This window comes from Lissotriton vulgaris, chromosome 5 (assembly GCF_964263255.1).
Source record: "Lissotriton vulgaris chromosome 5, aLisVul1.2, whole genome shotgun sequence".
Classification (NCBI taxonomy): domain Eukaryota; kingdom Metazoa; phylum Chordata; class Amphibia; order Caudata; family Salamandridae; genus Lissotriton; species Lissotriton vulgaris.
The window spans coordinates 1,129,379,015-1,129,385,503 of record NC_141693.1 but is presented as its reverse complement, the minus strand read 5'-3'; positions in this window follow the sequence as shown (position 1 = coordinate 1,129,385,503).

The window sequence follows — 6,489 nt, the reverse complement described above, 5'->3', positions numbered from 1 at the left end:
TGATGACTCTTAGAATAGAAAATTACAAAAAACAATTTGATGGACAGAATGCAGATCAATGTCTTACATTCACCCCAGTACAAGGATCTGGGCCTAAATCCATCGTTTTTTGCACTCCACACCACCCTGGGTTAGATAATGGCTCTATGCAAATCAGCTCTGACCCTGTGCCCCATGTGAACAGTCCAGTCCGAACTACAACAGCCATATCTTTCCCAGACCGGAATCAAGCATCCGAGGACCGGACCGGTTTCGAGGTAACACCTCTCATCAGCCCGGCTAGCTTGACTCCAGTGGTGTGGAGGCTCTGGGACCCACGTCTGAGCTACCCCAGTACACTCAGGGGGAAAATTACAAAAAACAATTTGATGGACAGAATGCAGATCAATGTCTTACATTCACCCCAGTACAAGGATCTGGGCCTAAATCCATCGTTTTTTGCACTCCACACCACCCTGGGTTAGATAATGGCTTTATGCAAATCAGCTCTGACCCTGTGCCCCATGGGAACAGTCCAGTCCGAACTACAACAGCCATATCATTCCCAGACCGGAATCAAGCATCCGAGGACCGGACCGGTTTCGAGGTAACACCTCTCATCAGGCCGGCTAGCTTGACTCCAGTGGTGTGGAGGCTCTGGGACCCACGTCTGAGCTACCCCAGTACACTCAGGGAGAAAATTACAAAAAACAATTTGATGGACAGAATGCAGATCAATGTCTTATATTCACCCCAGTACAAGGATCTGGGCCTAAATCCATCGTTTTTTGCACTCCACACCACCCTGGGTTAGATAATGGCTTTATGCAAATCAGCTCTGACCCTGTGCCCCATGGGAACAGTCCAGTCCGAACTACAACAGCCATATCATTCCCAGACCGGAATCAAGCATCCGAGGACCGGACCGGTTTCGAGGTAACACCTCTCATCAGCCCGGCTAGCTTGACTCCAGTGGTGTGGAGGCTCTGGGACCCACGTCTGAGCTACCCCAGTACACTCAGGGAGAAAATTACAAAAAACAATTTGATGGACAGAATGCAGATCAATGTCTTACATTCACCCCAGTACAAGGATCTGGGCCTAAATCCATCGTTTTTTGCACTCCACACCACCCTGGGTTAGATAATGGCTTTATGCAAATCAGCTCTGACCCTGTGCCCCATGGGAACAGTCCAGTCTGAACTACATCAGCCATATCTTTCCCAGACCGGAATCAAGCATCCGAGGACCGGACCGGTTTCGAGGTAACACCTCTCATCAGCCCGGCTAGCTTGACTCCAGTGGTGTGGAGGCTCTGGGACCCACGTCTGAGCTACCCCAGTACACTCAGGGAGAAAATTACAAAAACAATTTGATGGACAGAATGCAGATCAATGTCTTACATTCACCCCAGTACAAGGATCTGGACCTAAATCCATCGTTTTTTGCACTCCACACCACCATGGGTTAGATAATGGCTTTATGCAAATCAGCTCTGACCCTGTGCCCCATGGGAACAGTCCAGTCCGAACTACAACAGCCATATCTTTCCCAGACCGGAATCAAGCATTCGAGGACCGGACCGGTTTCGAGGTAACACCTCTCATCAGCCCGGCTAGCTTGACTCCGGTGGTGTGGAGGCTCTGGGACCTATTTTTAGCACGATCAAGTTGGGAACAGAAGAAAGATGCTTTTTCTCTGAAAATGTGCTTCTTATAAGCTAACCTTGCAGATCTAAGGAGAGCTAAATGTAATGGTGAGGGGTGTTGTCTCCAAGTTCTTTCCACTGGTCTAAGCTGTCTTCTTTTGTTATTGAGCTCAGGGTTGAACCAAGATTTAGATTCGATTGCTCTTTGTTGTTTTAGTTTAAGTGGTTAAATTTGGTCAAGAACATCAGTTATTGCCTTGTTGAAGTGGTCGGTAAGCTCGTTTGCATTTTGGGAGTGCGGGAGAAGTTGGAGTTGAGCATACATTTTTGACTCAAGTTCAGTAGCAGGGACTTGTTTGAGGTTTCTGGTCCACATCTTTGGTTTGTTATTGAAGGCTGGGGAAGGAAAGACAGTGGTCAAGATGTTGAACAGAATGAGATGGTGGTCAGACCAGTCAATTGGGACGATGTCAGTAAGGGAGACCAGATCATTGATAGTGATGATGGTGTCAAGTGTAACACCTTCGATATGGCTAGGTTTGTTGCAGAGTTGCTTAGGAGCCTAAAGTGTCTGAAAAATGTGCAGAATGGTCCTAAATATTCCAGGAATGAGTAACAGCTAAAGTATATGTCACTGCAAGTAAAAGTAAATGATTGCAGCCTGACAAAGACATACTGCCAATGTCCTGCAAGTTTAAACATGTCAGTGACCCTTGAAACAGATGTCATTTTGCCTGTTGTACAAATCCTCTATAGGAGCCATTGGTGGTGGACACAGAGTGCCAGGGATGGACTGGGAACGCAAAGCAGCCTTGGGAAATATTGTTAGTCCAATCGCTGTACATTGTGTAGCGAGAGAGCGAGTGAGAATGACCAATAAAGAAAATATGAGGACATAGCACAAATGATGAATTTTACTAAAGCATAGTAAAAATGACCTTGTAGTGCACCAAGATATGACAAACTCTGTTGGGGTCTTTCAATGATTCCCTCACTATCATCCTTCAACAGTGCCCCTCATCCCTCCATAGCCACTCTCTCACATGTATTTGGTTTACAGCGCCTCTCATACCAGTGTAGGGTGTCTGAGCACTTTACATCACACACACATTGAGACAATAAAAGGTACCTGTTTAGTTCTGTGCATAAAAAATGTTACATAAGACGAATGGAACCACGAGGTGTATGCATTTTTTAGAGTGCTTGGCCTGGAGAAGCAAGAACCCAGGATTCATAACGTAAAACAGTGATTACGGTTGACTTTACTACTTAGAGTATATTTCTACCCAAACAAACCCTTTTTAAGAACATTCGGATAATGAAAGACTGGAAAAAAACATAACGTTCTACTCTGTACTATTTAGTTTGCTTGCAGCTCTTTGATGGCAGTTCATAGCTCACTGTGCTACATTACGATACGAAATTACGAACTGCACAGTTACAAAAGGGTCTCTGTGGCAAAAGCAGAAACCCACTGAGCTATGCACATTAATACAGTTCTGTGATCTACGTGGTACAGGTTCCATGGAGCAGGCATATTAACCCTCTGCGCTACCTTAGATGAGTTAAAACTGCCACTAGACAAAACTCTTTTTCAAGCAGTAAGATTAACCACCAGAGATGTCTTGACACTTTTATTGTTGCTGAAAACAGCTGGCCGTACAAGGAACTCTGCAGTATGTGCTTTTAATACTTTAACATAACTTAACACACTGGGAGGCTGGAAACAAAAGTAACTGCTTAGTGGATTATGTTGGCTTGCTGATTTTGTTACTGGGTTCTGATATAGCAACATTGCTGCAAAACTGACCCACTCAGTAACCAAACTGGCACCCAGTAACAAAACTAAATGTCCAGCCTAGCAGAGTCTCTGCCTTCCCTTCAGTGCGCTTCCTGTGAAGGCTTGTGTCAGTGTTCATTTTTCCTTGAAGATTTTTTTGGGCCAGGTTTTGAGGTGTACCAAATGCTTAATGCAGGCCAAGTTAGAAACAAATCCTGGCTTCTGTATGAGGCCACACGAAGATGACCAGGATCAGAGTAATATTACATCTCTTGATTCTTTAGGCTAACCATGCAGCAGCATGAAGGCCAGCCTTTAGAGAATACTTGCCAGTAGGGTGTTCCTGTAATCAATCCTAGACCACACAAGGCATTTTACCAGTGATTTTAAGGCAGCCTTACAAATAAAACATTTTGTTACTCTGAGAAGCATTAGTTTATTCTGAACACCCTCAATCGGTTGGTGTAGTCAGAGTAGTGGGCTCACAGTCGAACATGCTGAATATCCATTATGTGGAGATTGCAAGGAATTCTGATTTCACAGGGTTCAAGTTAACATGTTGTAGAGACATCTCCTATTGGACACTGAATAGACTCTAGGCAAGGAGAGAAGTGTTTGTGGAGGAATACACTTTTATACATAGAGTTCAGTGCAATTAGTGCAGAGATATCATAGAACCTGGAATAAACCCATGGAGAAGGAGGGAGAAGGAGGGAGGGGTGGCAGAAGAAATTGACATTTCTATTTGTTTCAAAAGGCCCTAGAAACAGAAAAACAACACCAGTTAAGAATTGTGCTGTTCAACCCCATATTGATCTTGCCAAATACTGCCGACAAGGAGACTGTGCAGACTTTGTCTGGTATGCATAGTGCATTATCTACCACCTTAAGATTAAGTTTCAGTGATGAACGGTTTAAGCTGAATTTCTGCACAACTTTACAAAGCTGTGGCTAGGAAGATTAGATATGGGCAGAACTTCTTCACATCTTCTGCATCTGCATCCATCTCTTAACAAAGATGTGATATGACCTATTTATAGCCAATTATTGACCCTAGTAACATGATGAAAGGAGCTGTTGTGTTTCAGAATGTTAGTGGGGATCAGATCCAAGAAATGGGAGAAGGGTTTGAGTTTTGCTATAGTATGGTCCTGCTGGAAGAAAAGTTCAAGAGTGGGGTAACTTGGGTATGTTCAGATTTAGGTTCACTAAGGGAAAGTTCAATAATATTTTTACTTTCTCCTCAAATAATTGAGTGGGTTTTTCTATTTGTTTTATTACAGTGGGTATGAGTGTTGTGTACTTTGCACTAACCCATAGGATCTGCATGTTTGTGGACAACATACACTTTGGGTGAGGTGCCTAGACTGATTCCATGTACCCCTGTAGTATATGTTGCCTAGAGCCCAGCTAGCTCACAGTGCCATCAGAAGCCCTCCTAACCCTATCAGGGAGTGAATGGTTTCTGGCAACCACTGAACATGACAACCTTGACGCCTCAGAGATCGTGGTAACAGACCTTTCGCTCAGTCACTCGTGCGCTCTTGTTCTCAGAGAAGTAAACAGAGAATACACAATGTCTCAATATATTTATTGAACCAGCATTATTCTTGTATAGAATACATGGCTGTCCTAATCAGGATACAGAAGCATATGAAAGTGATTACACACACCAACATAGTGAATAGCAAGTCTTGTTCCACCATGGTGCTAAGAACAGTGTATATACACAACCATATAAAACAAGTAGTAACGAGGCATACTCCTACTATGCGATCCCTACCCTATGGGTGTCTAGGGTGTTAGTGAGTGTGTAGCCAAGACTCTCCCCACAGGATGATCCAACCCCATTACCTGGCGGGACAGAATGTAGAACCCTGTCTTTGTCACAAACTGGATATCCCTTACAGAGATGTTAGGCAGCTGCTTGGTGTAGCCTCAGCATACAGGGACCTCTCAATGTCAGCAGAATGTTCTCCTCTGTTTAACCCCCTGTTGGACTTGGCCCTTTTTTCAGGGTCTTCCCTAAACTTTTTGCCTTTAACCTAGCCTTTTTTCTGAAATGGTGTAGGTGGTTTTAGGTCTCTGGGTACTTTAGCACTGCTGTTCAGTGTAAATTGCGTGCGCTCTCTATGTTAAAAATGGTAAGATTGGTCTACACCTGTTTGGACTATTTAGTTTACCTGTAAGTCCCTTGTAAAGTGGTATCTCAGATACCCAGGGCTGGTAAATTAAATGCTACTGGTGGGCTTGCAGCGCTGGTTGCTCCACCAACAAAAGTAGCCTTTCAAACCTATCTCAGGGCTCTGCCATTGCAGGGCCTGTGCGTGCAGTGTTACTGCCGCTGTGACTTGCCACCTAAAGAGTGTGCCATGTCTGTGACCCTCCTTTTACTACATGTCAGTCACCCCTAAGGTAGGCCCTAGCTAGCCCTATGGACAGGGTGCATGCATTGTAGGTAAAAGATAGGCCATGTACCTTAAGTGTGTGACATGTCCTGGTAGTGACAAACAGCCATTTTTGATTCTCACTACTGTGGGGCTGCCCTCCCAAAGGAATGCATTGAGGATTGACTGATAAGTGGTTCAGTGGTAATTCCTGATATGAGAGGTGCAGCGTGGTCAAGTATGGTATGTTTGGAATAGTGATAATAAATGCTACGCAATGATGTGCGCACATTTATTATAACTATTTTAGAAATACCACTTTTAGAAGTTGCCATTTATGTGTGCCATGTTCTGCCTGCCTGATGTTAATTGCATGTCTGGATTTTGAGTGACAGGGGCTGGCGAGGTGTGTGTAGCTCCAGGAGGGGCAGGGTGAGTCAGCGCAAGGCTGAATGAGACATCTACATTTTTGAGTAATTAGAGAAGTCCCTGATCCCTGAGTAGGATGGTGCCTGCCCTAGTAAATGCTGGCTCAGCCTCCCTGTGGTGTGTGTGATGACAAGCCCCCACCTAACAATAGGGAAGAGGAGCCTGGTAAATAGAGTGCTCCAGAACCAGTTGGATCTGGTTTCCCCAAGCCCTGTACTATTCAGACAAAAAAAAGAATTATAAATGTAGGGGCTGTGACCCCATAA